The sequence below is a fragment of the Corythoichthys intestinalis genome, chromosome 18 (assembly GCF_030265065.1).
Source record: "Corythoichthys intestinalis isolate RoL2023-P3 chromosome 18, ASM3026506v1, whole genome shotgun sequence".
Classification (NCBI taxonomy): Eukaryota; Metazoa; Chordata; class Actinopteri; order Syngnathiformes; family Syngnathidae; genus Corythoichthys; species Corythoichthys intestinalis.
The window spans coordinates 40,956,772-40,975,288 of NC_080412.1; the positions used below are offsets into that span (position 1 = coordinate 40,956,772).

An 18,517-nucleotide genomic window follows, 5' to 3' on the forward strand; every position below is an offset into this window, starting at 1 on the left:
CAAAATGGCGGCACAATGCAGCGACACGTCATTGTGTGACGTTGGTGATTGGGGTCTATATGTTTTTTTTTCCACTTCATTGGGCATTTTATAGCTGGTGGGACTTATACTCAGGTGCGACTTATAGCCCGAAAAATACGGTACTTACTTTTTTGTTTTGTTTTTTTAGGGGGATGATGTTTCGCTTTTGGTTAAGGATGTTAAATGAACAACATTTGCTTTGTCCGTATAATCTGCAGTAGAATAAATCTAGTCATCAGTTTTTTATAATGCTTGTCCTCAGAGCTGGAAGTGGACTTGATGACTTATCGAGAGGCAGGGCACAGGATGGTAATAGTAGCAATATGGTATGCATTAGGCCTGAACGATATATCGTTTAAACATCGCCATCGCGATGTGCGCATGTGCAATAGTCCCATCGCAAGGACGTGCGACAGTTTTTTAATTTCATTTTTTTAAATCCACAAACGTTTGTTTTGAGGAAGGAGAGGGAAAAAAAGCGCACAGCTTCTCTTTCCCTCCAGCAAGTCATCGGCTCCTCCCCCTCCCCCTGCAACAGCGGAGTGGAGGGAGGAGGGGCCGAACAGCAAAGCGGAGGGAGGAGGGCCCGTTCTCAAAGTGAAAGCAAGCAATCAACACGTTGGAGGAGCAAGGAAGACTGTATCCAAAAGGAGTTTTGGAAGTATTTTGGCAAGAACAAGACTATAAGGGACAAAAAACAGCCCTGTCGACAGTGCCTCGCCATGGTTGCCTCAACAAGAAGTAATCTGTCAAACGTGGGACCATTTAAAACGCAGGTATCTATGCATTCCTGCTACGAGCTCCCCATCAGAGGCTTTTTAGCACAGGTGGGAACATTGTTACGTGCCAACGTTCTTGTCTCAAGCCTGCTATAGTGGATAAACTAATAGTCTTGGCCAAAAACCTATGAGACCCAGTTGAGAATTGCTGAGCAAGGAAGGTGGACGATATGCAGACAAATACATAACACAGCTGAAGGAATGTCTTTTCTTCTTTTTATTCATGTGACAGCTATCAGGAAGGCAGGAAATTTGGGAGTTAAAATGGTTCTGTTATTCATCACAGTTATTTGCAGTTATTCAGTTCAATTATTTACAAGTTCAATTGAGTTTGTTTCTTTTATATTTAAATTTATTGTAAACCGTATTTTTCAAATAACTATATATAGTACAGCTGCACATAAAGTTTTGATACTTAATATTTTTGTTGAAATATTTTTACAACTTTGTTGCCGTTTTGCAGTTTTATATTGTTATATTTTGTGTAAACAACTCAGGGGACTAATGCACTTGCACTTTTATTAGTCAGATTTAATATTTTTGTTCAAATATGTTGACAACTTTGTTGTTTTACTGAGGTTTTTATTTATTGTTATAGTTTGTGAACAACTCTTTTATTTGTCATATTTAATATTTTTGTTCAAATATGTTGACAACTTTGTTGTTATTTTCCAGAAGTTTTTATTTATTGTTATATTTTGTCAAAAACTTAGGGGACTAATGCACCTGCTCTTTTATTTATCATTTAATGTATTTGCTGCTGTTGAAGTGTAAAATATTGTATTTAATAAATGATCTATTTTGTGCAGACATGACTTCCTGGATACCTTCATACAGAAATCTTCATCATTCACAAATTAAACGGTATTATATGAATACACTGTGGTCACGGTGTGTTATGTAAAGTATTTCCAAACAGCTATTCAAGTCATTTAGTGAAAATTTCTTTAAAAAAGATAGATCTTTTTTTTTTTAATATCGCAATATAATATCGCAATATATTGCAAACCTAAAAAAAATCGCAACAATAGTTTTTTCCAATATCGTTCAGGCCTAGTATGCATCACGACTTCCACTAAAACGTATTCATATTCAAATAAAATATCATAAGCAGACGTTTATTCAGAACTTGATCTTGAGAGATTTCTGTAATCAAGTCTTATGACCTTTCTTTTTTACATTCTCAAACCTGCTGGTGGAAAAAAAAAAGTGATCTCTCTGCCCGCCAGCTAATGCTACTCTATCATCCATCTACTTCAGTGTCTTCAAAAAGCCCTCCAACAACAACAAGCGGCTTTCAATTTCCTGTCCCACACTGTCCTCTTGCCGCCAGTGACAGGCTATGAGAAGCCTGGCAGAGGGCACAATTCCTCCAAAGAGGCCTAATAATAAACATGGCAGCCCCCACCAAGCTGAGTGACATATATTCCCCGTCTCCCAGCAGCTGAATACGGACTCCTTAATATTCAAGCGTCGTCTCTGAAACAGCTTCTGCACTGCATGGAGTCAGTTCCGCAACACACATACACGGAGGCTTCTGCAGGGGTTCCATTTGCCCTGTTTCTTCCAGCATGAATAATGAAGTTTTACACTGTCGTATCAGCAAAACCAATAAAGTTCTATTGGACTGACAGATCCAGTTAACATGAGGACGACAGAGATGATGAATTCATTCATAATGACTGTAATTTTTTTTTTTTTTTTTTTTTAAATATAAACTGCACTGGACTATAGCTGCAAGGATTATCACACCAAAACCGATTTTTAGTCAGAAAATTCTGGTAATAACAAAATGTATAGCAAAACAAAAGACAAAATCATTATCTGTATGGAAAGCAGGGGCGTAGGTTTGCATAGGGACGGTAGGGACATAACACTAGCAACTTTTCAGGATGCTCAAATGATCCCCACCAACTTTTAAGCAACCTTATTTGCATTATATAATGACTTCAGTTATATATAGGTCATTTAGATTGTCTTCCTATTAGGGCTGTCAAACGATTAAAATTTTTAATCGAGTTAATTATAGCTTAAAAATTGATTAATCACAATTCAAACCATCTATAAAATATGCCATATTTCTCTGTAAATTATTGTTGGAATGGAAAGATAAGACACAAGATGGATATATACATTCAACATACGGTACATAAGGACTGTATTTGTTTATTATAACGATAAATCAACAAGATGGCATTAAAATTATTAACATTCTGTTAAAGCGATCCATGGATAGAAAGACTTGTAGTCCTTAAAAGATAAATGTTGGTACAAGTTAAAGAAATTTTATATTAAAACCCCTCTTAATGTTTTTGTTTTAATAAAATTTGTAAAATTTTCCATCAAAAAATAAACTAGTACCCTGCCATTGTTGATGTCAATAATTATTTACACAATGCTCATGGGTGCTGAAGCCTATAAAATCAGTCGCACCCAAGTGCCAGCAGAGGGCGGCAAAACTCCATAAAACACAACAAGTGGGCTTTTCGCTGTACTGTCATTTAAATCTGTCTGAGCGGGGCATGTGTGTTAATTGCGTCAAATATTTTAACGTGATTAATTAGAAAAATTACCGCCCGTTAACGCGGTAATTTTGACAGCCCTAGTTCCTATATGTTGTAAGCTTAGAATTGATCCTACCATTATTAAGTGAATTACAGTACTCTCACTATGTTCAGACTTACACTGACCCCTTTTCACTTGCTGAATGTGCCAGTCCATTTTTCATCTGAAACATATGTCTGATTGGCTGATGACTTGAACCCCCCCCCCCCCCCCACACACACACACACACCCATTCACAGCCCGACAGAAATACAACATGCCGCCTCCCCCGCCCCCTTCAAAGACAAGGGATATTTTCCACCACCACCAGCCACTGTAAGTAATGTAAAAAGACGTCAATGTCGTGGAGGTGAGGGAACACTCCACTAATTTTGCTACTGCTACGAGCTTCAAGTCGATTTTACTCACTGAGATTTCTTGAAATAAGAAAAACAGCTAGCTGAAAATAATCTTAACAGACTTATTTTAACTAATAAATTTGTATATTTAATCTTAAAAATCTTAAAAGAAAAGCTTGCTTGTCAGAAATGTTCTTAATTGAAGAATATTGCTCAAAACATTATTTGAAGGATGTTTTTTCTTAATTTAGGTGAAAGATGACCAACTTTTAGATGTATGGGCTCAATACGAACTAATAGTAATATTTACTTAAAGTAAGTGGAAGAATCTGACGCATTAATCTGTTAACTAGTCTTTAACACTCAAAAATAGAGAAAATTACTTGACTAGATTTTTAAAGAATATATCAGATTAAGACGTTATAAATTTGCAGTGTGAAAGTTGGTATAGGTCAATACAGATTTATATTGCATTAATCATTTAGCCTATTAATTACCCCTGACCCCCTGACCCAGCTCTGTTTACATCAGGCGGCGGCTAGCTACTTTAACTAACAGATTAGCATTGTACTTCAACATATTTACGTAAAACAAATGCTAACTGCACGTTTTTTTGCTTTTTACCATGAATGGAGACTGTTTTACGTCCATATCTATAAAGAATTCAGGAATTTAAGCATTTCTTCACAAGAATTTTCCCCGGTCAATATCAATAAAGAATTCAGGGATTTAAACATTTATTCACAAGAAATTTCACCAGAAAAGCTCCGTTTACATCAGGCGGCTGCTAGCTACATTCACAAACAGACTACCATTGTACTTTGACATATTTATGTAAAATAAATGCTTACTGCACGGTTTTTTTCGCTTTTAACTAAGAATCAAGACTGTCCTACGTCCATATCTATAAAGAATTCGGGGATTTAAGAATTTATCACAAGAATTTTCACCGGAAAAGCTCCGTTTATATAGGCAGCCGCTAGCTACATTCACTAACAGACTAGCATTGTACATTACAAATTTATGTAAAATAAATGCTTACTGCACATTTTCTTGCTTTTAACTAAGACTCAAGACTGTTTTAAGTCCATATTTATAAAGAATTTGGGGATTTAAGCATTTATTCAAGAAAATTTTCACGGAAAAGCTCAGGTTATATCAGGCGGGCGCTAGCTACATTCACTAACAGACTAGCATTGTACTTCGACATATTTTCGTAAAATAAATGCTAACTGCCGGTTTTTTACTTTTAACCAAGAATGGAGACCGTTTTACGTCCATGTCTATAAAGAATTCAGGGATTTAAGCATTTATTCACAAGAATTTTCAACGACAAAAGCTCGTTGTCTGTGATTCCACTCGGTCAGCTTTGATGGCCTCGCCAACAATGTAGACCCCCTATTTATCGGCCCCGTGCCCCGTCAATATTATTATGAAGTCTATTTTCAGTCTAATTTTTTTTTTTTTAGATCCGCCCCTGAAGATGATTTCTGCAATTTTTCTATGTTTGCTAAATAGATTTCTTGTAAGGAGATAACCACAAGCTTTCAGACACAGCGTAATGTCCTCTCCTCAGAGCCATTTTCTTGACTTTTCGATTATTTACTTTAGCCTGGACACGGCTTTAGAAATGCTCGCTTTCAATAGTGAATCAAATTTAAAGGCACTATTGTTTTTTTTCCCCTACCCAGAATCTGGGATGCTTAGGTTAGTCAGTTGGCAGCTGTGCAGCTTAACGGACGACATACAATTTATTAGAGTCAATTGGGGCATCTGCAAGCCCTCTTTGTGTCCCTAGAGAGGAATGGTAGAGCTAAAGGCCATTCGGTGAGAGAGGAGCGGGGCAGACAAGGACAAGGCACACACAGATTATTAGGGAAGGATTATGAAGCGCTGGAAAATCCTGATGGAAGACTTGAAAAAAGTTAGCAAAGGTTTCCCTTGACCAAATATTATTCCACGTTACGGTTCAACCTACATGATATTTTTTTTTTCTGCATACAAGTGGAAACTGGCCTTGAGCACAAGATTGTACTGTACGATGTTTGTAGACGCTGTAAAGTTTTCTTTTCAAGAATTTTGTGAAAAACACCTGCAGTCTTACTTCATGTGACCATGACACACTGTGTTTTTTTCTTTTGACCATCTCAGATAAGGGTGGTAACCTAATGGTACCTCACGATACGATTTGCAATACAAGGCCCACGATAACCATGATCTCACGATATGGCGATATAATGATTGTTGATACATTGGTCAGAAAATCATTCTAGGATATTCTACAAAACAACTGATAAACAGAAAATAAAGCAACAGTGGTATGAAAAAGTACCTCAACCTTAAGGAGTTTCTCACATTTCTGCATAAAATCACCATCAAATGTGATCTGATCTTTTTGAAAATCACACAGATGAAAAAACAGTGCATGCTTAAAGTAAAACCACCGAAACATTTATAGGTTTTCATATTTTATTGAGGTTTGAGTATGCAAACAATGACAGCTGGGGGAAAAATAAGTAAGTGAACCATCACATTTAATATTTTGTACCCCCCCCCCCCCCCCCGCTCCCTTTGGCAGCAATAATTAATCAGACGCTTCCTGTAGCTGCAGACCAGTCAGATTCCTGGGATGTCTGGCATGAATCGCTGTCTTTCGCATCTCAGTGGGGTTTAAGTCTGGACTTTTCAATTGGTCACTCCAGAACGTGTTTTTGTTCTTCTGAAACCATTTTGAAGTTGATTTACTTCTGTGTTTAGGATCATTGTCTTGTTGCAGCATCCATCCTCTTTATAGCTTCAACTGTCTGACAGACGGCCTCAGGTTTTCCTGCAAAACATCCGTATAAACGTTTTAATTCATTCTTTCATTTATGATTGCAAGTTGTCCAGGCCCAGAGGCAGAAAATCAGCCCCAAATCATGATGCTCCTTCCACCATGCTTCACGGTTGTGATGAGATGTTGGTGAGCTGTTCCATTTTTCCTCCACACATGACGTTGTCAGTCCCAAAAAATATTTTGCCTAAACTTCTGTGGAGTGTCCAAGTGCCTTTTTGCGAACATTAAACAAGCAATGTTTTCTTTAGACAGCAGTTGCTTCCTCTGTGGAGTCCTCCCATGAACACCATTCTTGGCCATAGTTTTACATATATTTGATGTGTGCACACAGATATTGGACTATGCCAGTGATTTCTGTAAGTCTTTGGCAGACACTCTATGGTTATTTTTTACCTCTCTGAGTATTCTGTGCTGAACTCTCGGCGTCATCTTTGGTGGACGGCAACTCCTTAGGAGAGAAGCAACACTGCCAAACACTCTCCATTTCTAGACAACTTCTGACTGTCGATTGATGTACATCCAGGCTTTTAGGGATGGTTTTGTATCCTTTCCCAGCTTTATACGAATCAACATTCCTTGGTTGCAGGTCTTCAGACAGTTCTTTTGACCGAGCCATGATGCACATCAAACAATGCTTCTCATCAAGACAATTCTTACCAGGTATGTGTTTTATACTGATACTTTTTCATACCACTGCATTTCATCTTTCTGTTTTAAGTTTATCACTTGTAGACGTCCAATCTGGTGCTGCAACGATTAATCGATTAACTTGAGTAGTTTGATTACAAAAAAAGCATCGAATCAAATTTTGTTGCTTCGAATATTCTGTTAATTAGAATGACGTTGTAATGGTTTGTTTTGAAAGTGTTTGCATTTAGTTTTATTGATTTGGGTGGATACACTACCCTCTAGGGGCACCAGTGAATGTGACATAACTCATTTTACATGGCTGAATCCAGCTGCTCCCTGTTAAGACCAACATAAGGTAAGTTTGTTTGAGCTATGACTTTGTAATTTAGTTTATATGTATATCTAGACATTTTTTTTTGTGGGAATATGTATTTGAACGATTTGTTAAGAGCACTGTAAAAAAAAAGCATTTTATCGCATTTAAGCTAGCGGACTTTATCCATGCAAGTTAGTCAATTGTTCTTTTGTTGTACTTAGATCCTCATTTATTTATTTATCTATTTTTCTACCGTTTAAGGCTATTAGCAAGCCTTTGTTTTACTTCTCCTAAAATTTATTCTGGACTGAATTACACAATTATTCGTACTAACTACTTGATAGATTAATTGACTACCAAAATAATCGATAGCTGCAGCCCCAGTCCAATCCATTTGAACTGGGAGGGTGGCAGCGGGCCATTTCAGGTCATTACTTGTGTATTTTCAGTCACTTCCTGTCAATTTTGGGGGATTTACAGTTCACTTCCTGTTCATCAATCACTTCCTGTTGATTTTGGGATATGTACGAGTCACTTCTTATTGATTTTGAGCCACTTTCTGTGCATTTTGAGTCATTTCCTGTTGGTTTTGGGGCATTTCAAGGTCACTTACTGTTCATCAGTTACTTCCTGTTGATGATAGGGCATTTTTGGGTAAATGTGTTCCCTGGGTAACCTGTTCCTTTTGGGGGGGGGGGGGGGGGGCACTGCTTCTAGTGTGCGGGTATGTTGTCTTCCGGGCTAAGGAGGTTGTTGTCTAGGAAGTGCGTCCTTGGCTGTTGCCTTATAAAACTGCACTGCCCTCTAGGGCCCGGCATGAGTACGACATCGTTTTCACGCAGAATTTCAACATTGTTGGAATGGACACCAAGATGGAACCATGTAAATGCAGACATGAAATTTATCAGATTCTTGGAGCTTCGCTATGTAAATGGGGCCTTACTTAACCTGATAAGAATTTTGGGGAAATTTTTGAATAAGTACGCTAGCTAAACACTTCAACATAAAGTAGAACCTTTCTAAACATATTCATGTTTAAACATCAAAACACGAAATGCAGCATTAAATATTAAAGTTGTCCGATATTTATTTGGAAAACCCTTGTTGTTGTTACATTTATCATTATTAAAGCATCCTATGGGGTATCACAATACAATTATCCATACTATGTTACAATATCTATTTGGCCTTTCAGCAACTGTAATGTCTCAAAAGTTCTTCTAATGGTCTAAAATCCAACAAATTCTAAATCTGCGACTCACTTGTCAGAACCGCGAGAAAGCCAAACAAAATGTCGTCAATTCAGTGTGATACCTGTTGACAGAATAGTGCAGTCGTGATTGTACAGTGACAGACAGCGTGTGAGGTGTCACTCACTGAGGCAGCTCCTGCAATGTTCCCAGCTGTGAAAACAACATCTCAACTGAGATAAGCGGATCACCAGATGAAAGTCTCCTAGCTTAGTTCCCCGAAACCTCACCCCTCAGCTCTGTCTGTGTGACGAGTCAAGCTTGTTTAGTATATAAGTCAGGTATGAATGTTCTATCTCGTATTAAAGTGTTAGTGCGATGGCTATCATCATGTGCCCCTTGTTTCTAGTGCAGCTATACTCTTTCTGGCAGAAAACACTTAATCGGTGGCAGCAAGTCAAATCCTCACAACAGCGTTTTGCATCGACTTAGGGAGCATTTTCATTGACCTTGCAATCACAGAATTGCTGGCTGAAAATGACAATGATGTCAAAATGATCAGAATCCACATGAAAACTGCAAAAGCAACTGAAAACTTGCATGGAAGGACAGTGGAAGACAATTTTAGCACATACTATTGCATTGGGGTGCCATTATGCTTTTGATTGTGATTAAACAGCCATTTTGAGACCCTTTTTAAGAAGTTGGGGTCTCTAAAATTGCTTAACTGTAACATAACATTTTTGCATTACTGGTTTTATTGCTGGATATTTATGTTTTGTGAGTGTATGATTAATTACTTTTCCCACCTTTGCAATGCCGTTACCGAGGAAGTGAAGTCATGCGTTATTGCAATTTGGTTGAATGACGAGCATTGTCTGCACAGGCGGAGGTTGACTTTTTGGGCAGAGGGGGCACAACATGTTGATGACCCTGATACGTGTCAGCATTCAAATTAACTTACAAAAATATTTATAATAATAAGTTGAAAATGAGTGTTTTTTTTTTTGTTTCCCCATCATTCTTGAGGGGAATTCTAAATCAGGGTGCTTAGGCAATACTTTTCGCCAAGATCGTCATCCATTGAATATTGTACGCCCGCCGGTGTCATGCCAATATTGTTGCCTCAGTCAAAAATTGTATCCCCTGGGCGGAGCCATATGGAGGTAAATTTGTGTCTTCATTATTCGTTCAAAGAAAAAAAAAATTGCTTCAATCAAAAAAAAAGTTGCATCAATCAATATATGGCGGAAAAAACAGACAAGACTGAAAAGGCAGTTTCTGCTCTTGCACTCCTCTTTAAAAGAAACTGTTGAATTTTAAGCCAAAACAACTGTTGTGTTTGATAGAACAATATGTCTATATCCTGCCATAGCAGAATCATGGCGCATGAAGCCCCCGAACTAGTTTTAATTTACCCGTTTTACCCGGAAAACCACCGTTTACAGACGTCACGCAACCGCTTTTGTTTCAACCCAACCATAAAACGAAGGTAATTAATTATTTTTATTATTTCAAAATGTCTGTCATTTTTAGCTTAGAATCTTTAATTGATGTCTAATATTTCGTTTAAAAAAAAAAAAGACTTTAAAAAAATTATTTACTCCCATATTTTAAACTTTTAAACAAATGACATCACAATGAAAAAAATGGTGTCTGTAAAAAAGTCACGGATATTTACCTCATAACTATCACTTAATTGTATTTATTGTTTGTCGCATTTTTTCCGATATGTTAGATGATAAATAATCGATCCAAACAAAGAAAAATTGGAAAAAAAATGTTTAAAAAGGTAAATATATGAAAAAGAAAATCTCGACCACTCCTTGATGTCTGCAATTTTTGCATCGCGACCCTTGTTATATTACCATGTTACACCCATAAAATCCCCCCAAAATCCAGCTGTGGCCATTCACAGCTGTGTCCTGACACTCAGTGATACATGCTACATGGATTTTTTGGATCGAAAAAAGGTAAGTACGCGATAATATCTCGTTAAAGTCATGGCGTCTGTAATTCTGCTCTCGCGTGCTCTCACCTCCAGATAGGATTTTGCTGTTTAATTTTTTTAATTTATTATTTTTTTTAAATGGCCTCCTGTTCAAAATTTCTCTTCCCCCAGAAAATTGAGATTTTAAACTCTCCAATGATGTATCACACGTGCATATAGGACAATTTGGGGGTCTCAGAGTGGAACTTCAAGTCACCTGAGTGTTTTCCGCCGTATATATTTTCAATTAAAAAAAGTCACTTCAATTAAAAAAAAAGTGTTTGAATGCAAAAATAAGTTTGAAATTAAAAAAAAGGCACCTGAAAGCTTTTTCTTCTTTTTTTTTGATAGAAGCAACGTTTTTGATTGAAGTAATGCTGATTTGTGTTTGGGCCACATTTTGGCTAGGACATTTGTGTCTTTATTATGCAATGAAAAAATAAGTTGCTTCATACAAAAAATATATATTTTCAAAAGAAAAATCACTTCAATCAGACAAAGAAAAATTTCAATCATAGAAAAAAAGTTTTTGAATGAGAAAAAATATTTGAGACTCAAAAATTTGCATCTGAACACATACATTTTCATTTAAAAAAAGTTTTTTTCATTTTAGCAATCCTTTTTGTGTTTGGGCCATATTATAGATAGGAAATTTGTCTAAATCTTTCACTCCCCAAAAAAGTTGCTTCAATAAAAAAAATATATATATATATTTTCAATCAAAGAAAAGAAATCAATTGAAAAATAAAATTGCCCTCCCGTTTTTTGGAGGGAAAATAATATGCAAAGCAAATGACCGTCTAAGGTGCTAGTCGCATGATCTGTTCGAAAAATAATTTTTACCCATTATAAAATTATCTTTTTTTGTTCATTTCATTCGTTTTTGTTGTTTGTTTTCTTGCTTTACAACTTACATATATATATAGGAAAGTCAATACATGCAATGACACTTTTTGGCCACCGGGGGGGGGCCCTTATACTCCACTTATGGATGTCTGAGAGACACGGAGAGAGCAGAGCAGGAGAGCGGAGGAGGGGAAGGGGGTTGTGACGCCGTTGCAAACGCGATGCTAGGTGGCTCGGAGCGTTAGCATAGCATTCACGTTCTCGCTAGCATTACCATTTAGCGTGGCGAGCATTATTTTACATGCTCGGGCAACGTTTTTTTTTTTTTTTTTACGTACAGTTTGTGGCGTTCAGGTGGGGACGATTAATTGAAAATAATGGACTGTATAATATTTTTATAATCACAAAGTGGGCGTCATCCTTGTAGATGCTACAATATATATATATTTTTTAATTACCAATAATAGTCACTTGCCCTCAACTTTTCTTGTGTGATTTTTTTTTTTTTTTTAATCAAAACAACTAGAACCAAGATAGAATAGGGAAGAGATTCAGAGCCTCTCTTACATATTGAAAAATATATCTATAGGGGTGTGACGGTACACACAAGTCAAGGTTAAGTACAACAGGATAAAGGCTTTTTTTCTCACAGCATTTGAAAGTTAGAGTTTGTATACCATTACACTCTTATAAAGGTAAAATTTAAGATGTAAAAAAAGGGAGACCTATGGGGGGGGGGTTTGGATGAAAAAGAGTTGAATTCAATCAGTTAATATAAATTTATGTGTAATTACGTGAACATGAAACATGAAAAGTAACGTCAGTTACTTTGCCGAGTAACTAATTACTCTTACGTTGCGGTAACTGAGTTACTAAGTCAACTACTTTTTTAAAGAAAAATGAACAACACTGTTCGTAACAAATTTGTGTGATTAAAAAAAAAAAAAAAAAAAAAAGATTTAGTTTTGAGGATTCTAATTCGTTCTGATCAATGACGTGACGTGGCGTGGCATTACATTAGAGGCTTTCTTCATGCATTCTATTGGCCCTGGTGACTGTATTAAAACACCATTTCAAGTCCTAGATGAACCTGGGAGGAGACACTGCTCCGTCCGTTACATAATCCAAACATTGACTTTGCTGCAGGCCACTAGCTGAGACGACAGAGAGGGGGTGGCGAGGCTTTGAGGGGCACAGGGAGAAGGTAAATGTCCTGAGCAGACATCCTTAGCTTTTTGTGCATGATACTGCATATGCCAAAAGGCTAACTGGATTTACAAGAGTCTATCCAAATGACGTGAAAAAAACTTCAAATTCACATGTGGCACCTTTCTTTAGAACTAGTGTTGTTTTTGGCAGCCCTTTTTTAATTTTTGTCTTAGTCATATGAACAATAAAGTCTTAGTCATATTTTAGTCATTTCAAAATGTGTCTTCGTCTAGTTTTGGTTGACAATAAGGCAGTGCTTCTCAATTATTTTCTGTTACGCCCCCCCCAAGCAAGACGTAAATGTTTCGCGCCCCCCCAAACTATCTGCCGCCACTGTAAATAGTATCATTTGTCTATAAAATTATCATAAATACGCATCTGCCTAACACTGTGTCCTTTTTTTCTAATAAAGAAAAAAAGTAACATAGATCAACTTATAATAAAGTATAACTTTATTAACGTTGTTTTGTTTGTAACAAAGACTTGACGAGCATCAATTTGCCTGAATTAAAAAAAAAAAAAAAAAGTCAACGTTCAAACTGTAAAAATATACTCAAGGTACATTTTTGACCATTTGATACAGAAAAATAAAATGTAATAAAATCAGTAAATAATAACAAATTCGAATTGATTAGAAACATTCACTCATGAGGACAATATGCCAAAAAATTTGACCGAAAAAAACAAAAGTGAATAAAAGAAAAAAAGAGTGTCCTTGGACAGAAGGACAGTTTTTATTTTTGTTGCTCACACTCAGTATTACCTCCTTTGCAATGGTGTGGAGTTATTTTGCAATGAGCATGCGATCAATGCTCACTGGTTTACTGATATAACACTGACAAAGCAGGACGACTGTTGGCAATATTCGGCACGTTTTCGCTGAAAAACAATCAGGCGGCTTATCAATGAGATTGGGGTCGAATGTCTTTAAGTGGCGTCTTAATTTATTTGGCTTCTGGCTGTCCGCTATAAATATTTTTGGACACAGTAAACAGTGGTCTTTCCTCATCACACACTGTATTAAAAGTCAAAGCTAAAAGGAAACGGCACGAAAAAGGCGCATTCTCGGCGGCCGAGGTAGAACCGTAGGTGAGGGCGGTCGACGTGACGATCCCAAGCCGAAAATGGCACTTCTCGGGCGGCGACGTGAGAACCCGACAAGACCGTGGGTCGCTGCGTGAGTGAGTCCGGTCGGAAAACGGCTTTCGAAAACGGCGGCGGCGCACTGCTCTTCATATCTGTTTTCTGTGTGCTGAGTGCTCTTCCTTAGTTCAAAAATACTGAACGCACTCTGTAAATGAGAGCGCCACTGCCACCCACTGAGTGGATGTGCAAGTACACGTTATTCCAGTACGGCCAAAAAAAAAAAAAAAAAAGCATGTTCCCCGAGGACACATGCGCCCCCCCTGGCATCGCTCTGCGCCCCCACAGGGGGGCGCGCCCCACTATTTGAGAAGTACTGCAATAAGGCAAGACTAATTTCGTCTAGTTTTAGTCGACGTTTACAAAAAATGTAAATGTTAAAAAAAAAAAAAAAAAAAAAAAACTCCTAGAATTGATAAATAAAATGATTTCAAATGAACATTGACAGACGAGCACATATTGTAGCCCACTTATTATAGTATATACTCAGCAGTCAAACAGAACATCATTTTCAGTTTATTATACCTACCTGGATGCCATGAACTGTATTTAAAGAAAGTTGTCCAAAAGTTTAACAGGACGTTCGATTTTAGCTTTAGCCCAATTCTAATGCGGCTGCTATGCTAACGCTACAAGTTACATTTAGTGTGTGATAATCACTCAGAACAGACCTTTAAACGCTTCACTCTGGCCAATAAACAAATCTTACCGTGTGCGCAAGCCTGCATGAAGACTGGAGACGACATACTGGTGAGTTGGGAAGGGGGCGGGTGTGCCAGACACTGCTACGATGCAGGCTAACTACATAAAATGTCACACATTGTGAACATGTGACGGGAACTATTGCGCATTTTAGTCTCGTCAGACGAAAATTGGCATTTATCTCGTTAGTTTTATTCTGCCAAAAACACTTTTTTAGCCCCTTATCGTCTCGACAAAATATTTTCACCGTTGACGAAAACAACACGGTTTAGAACCACTAGTGTACAGTGGTATAAAAAAGTATCTGAACCTTTTGGAATTACTCAAATTTTTGCATAAAATCAAAATCAAATGTGATCTGATCTTTGTCAAAATCACACAGATGTAAAAGCAGTGACTGCTTTAATGAAAACTCACCAAATATTCATAGTTTTTCATATTTTAATGAGGATCACATGTAAACAATGACAGAATGGGGAACAATACGTAAGTGAACCCTTTGCCTAATGAGACTTAAAGAGCAATTGAAACAATTTTTTTCCCAAACAATTTAAGTCAGGTGTGTACCCAATCACTGATGAGTGATTTAAAGCTGCCCTTCCCATTATAAAACACACACCTGGTAAGAATTGTCTTATTGAGAAGCATTGTAGGATGTGCATCATGGCTGGGTCAAAAGAGCTGTCTGAAGACCTGTGATCAAGGATTGTTGATTTCTATAAAGCTGGGAAAGGATACAAAGCCATCTCTAAAAGTCTGGATGTTCATCAATCTACAGTCAGAGAAGTGTACAAATGGGGAAAGTTTGGCACTGTTGCTTCTCTCTCAAGGAGTGGCCATTCACCAAAGATGAAGTTCAGAGCAGACTACTCAGAGAGGTAAAAAAAGAACCGTAGAGTGTCTGCTAAAGACTTACAGAAATCACTGGCACAGTCCAATATCGCTGTGCATACGTCCACTATATGTAAAACTATGACCAAGAATGGTGTTCATTGGAGGACTCGACAGAGGAAGCAACTGCCGTCTAAAAAAAAAAAACCATTGTTGCTCGTTTAGTGTTCGCAAAAAGGCAATTGGACACTCCACAGAAGTTTTGGCAAAATATTTTGTGGAGTGATGAAACCAAAGTTGAATTGTTTGGGAGTAACACACATCGTCATGCGTGGAGGAAAAAATGGAACAACATCAACCAACATCAACACCTCATCCCCACCGTGAAGCATGGTGGAGGAGCATCATGATTTGGGGCTGTTTTGCCGCCTCAGGGCCTGGACAACCTGCAATCATTAATGGAACAATGAATTCAAAGGTTTATCAGGGTGTTTTGCAGGAAAACCTGAGGCCGTCTGTCAGACAGTTGAAGCTAAAAAGAGGATGGATGCTGCAACAAGACAATGACCCAAAACACAGAAGTAAATCAACTTCAGAATGGTTTAAGAAGAACAAAATACACTTTCTGGAGTGGCCTAGTCAAAGTCCAAACTTGAACCCCATTGAGATGTTGTGGCATGACCTAAAGACAGCGATTCATGCCAGACATCCTAGGAATCTGACTGAATTCCAGCAGTTTTGTGGAGAAGAATGGGCCAAGATTAGTCCTGATCGATGTGCTAGACTGATCTGCAGCTACGGGAAGCGTCTGGTTGAAAGGGGGGGTAACAAAATATTAAATGTGATGGTTCACTTACTTATTTTTCCCCCTTCTGTCATTGTTTGCATACTATCCTCATTAAAATACATAAGAACCTATAAATGTTTGGGTGGTTTTAGTTAAAGCAGACACTGTTTTTTCATCTGTGTGATTTTGACAAAGATCAGATCACATTTGATGGTGATTTTATGCAGAAATGTGAGAAATTTGAAACGGTTCAGATACTTTTTCATAACGCTGTGGTTTATTTTTTTGCAGTGGCTATACTTTATATTCTAATTCATCTGTCACGATAATTACTATATCAATTTATCGTTGGATAGTATAATTATTTTCAGCTATTTTATATATCGACTAATACGGTTAAAAATGGCCAGCGATTATTATGGGAAGCGATCATAAATAATTAAAAAAACAAACTAAAACAATTGTAATAATGATTTTATCAATCATCTATTCGCAAAATAATCATATGATTGTTCTATATCAAAAAATTCCACTCTCCTGTCAAAAAGATGAAGTCAGTGTGGCCAATTTAATATCATTTTTAAAGCTCTCAGGTGCGGATGAGATATTACACAGTGAGTAAGTGGCTTCACAATCTTCCCTCCCTTTTATTATCATATGGCAAGCAATAATCTCTTCTTGCCTTTCAGCCAACATCCATAATAATATATCTGTGTGATGTATTATTGTCCAGGCGCTGCAGACAGCCCATCCGGGATCTCCTTTGCTGAGCTGTTATCAAAAGAACTTCACAAGCAGAGACTAAAATAGCAGTGAAAGACTGGCATTTGCATGCTTCTCACATGTCAAAAGTATGAATATTCCGGCTGGCGGGCCACCCGCCTCAGGTTCAACGTCTAACATGACATTGGTATTCACAGTGTGTCTCTCTTTGCATGTGCACCTCTGAGTCATGCAGAGTGAACTCTGAGCAGCACGCGTTTACATGACCTTCCCTCCAACACTATTTGGCTTTCTGCATGGCAACTCATTCGCATCACCACTATCTCTCTCTCGGTCTCAATCCCTTGCTCGCTCACACACACCGAGGTGATAAATGTGACCTCCAGGTCTTCCACACTCATATCCATTTTCACCCTTCAAGCCTCTAATACCCAACACCTTCTCTTTCCATGGGTGTAGCATGTAATGCCGTTTGTATTAATATTCTTGGATACAGTAATTAGTCTCTTGGAGTCTTTCTATTGACTTGTCTTGAAGTGTCATTGTGGAGGAAAGAAAGGTGGGCTAAGTGTCATGTATCGTAATTTTTGGACTATAAGGCGCACCTGACTATTGAAGGGAATAGTTACCTTTCTTGCACACACCATATAACTGTTTGCATTACTCTAACACATTTAATATAATCAATCAGGAAATAGTATTGTTTCTCATATGTACTGTAGGATTGTTTGTACTACTCTAACACACCTAATATAAAATAAATAGCACACCGTAGTTTAAAGAAGCAAAATAGATACACAACGCCATCTTATCACAGAAGCCCAAAGTGTGCGTCACGAGCAAGATTGATGCACCAACACTCGCAATCAGTTCTCTTGGCCACTCCAAGGACAAAGAGCAGGGCGCTCTGTCCTAAAACAAGTAGCGTCTCGCCCAGCCAGGATAACAAGTTTATAGCGGGCGCTTGGGACGTCAAGACCAGCGTCGGTCGCTGTGGCAACCACGTCCCAGCCACGAAGGATGATGCACGAACTTAACCGCCCAAAACTGGCCACAGAGGGATGATCCCAAGACAACACCCAGCCACACCTTCGGCCTGGCCCACTCCACCGCAGCTTTCAAAAAGACTGGACACTGAGATAACAAACGTTCGCTGCTCAGAAACATTTCTATGTAGCCTTGTTTTGGATCCAGCAGGGTCCCTCCGTCGTCTGTTTTGTCTTGTTTTATGACCACTGTCAACGAATAAATTGTCAACCTGTTTTCGGTGAGCCTTCTTCAGACTTTTGGAACATGGAGTCAGTACAAAGGGTTAACACAAGAGGGGAATGCGTGGAATTTTCGATCCTCCCGGTTGACACACGGTGCGGTCTCAGCGGAGCACCGTTCCCGTGTGGCTTGGCCGAGAGGCTGAATTCCGTCACTATAAGCCACCACCCACCAAATTTGACAAGAAAACGACATTTGTTCATAGATAAGCCGCACTGGACTATGCGCTGCAGTTATCCTCACGGTATTATGGGATATTTACACCCCAAGTTATTAACAGGTAACACTATATTTGAAAGCGGCACCATAAAACTGTCAAAAGATCAAAAGAACCACCATGAA

The 18,517-nt window shown here is 38.1% G+C and overlaps 1 protein-coding gene across 6 annotated transcripts in view; it reads right to left on the reverse strand.

Annotated features, from left to right (window-relative positions):
- Positions 1-18,517, reverse strand: part of LOC130906077 (gamma-aminobutyric acid receptor subunit beta-2-like) — a 218,364-nt gene that overhangs the window by 107,180 nt on the left and 92,667 nt on the right. The window contains exon 2 of one of the 6 annotated variants that reach the window (XM_057819988.1): positions 8,800-8,888. The exons of 4 other annotated variants lie outside the window; for them this stretch is intronic. The gene's annotated coding sequence lies outside the window, so the exon portion shown is untranslated. Of the gene's footprint in view, positions 1-8,799; positions 10,174-18,517 lie in introns of those variants that run through there. One more of the 6 variants, XM_057819989.1, reaches the window with a different exon arrangement.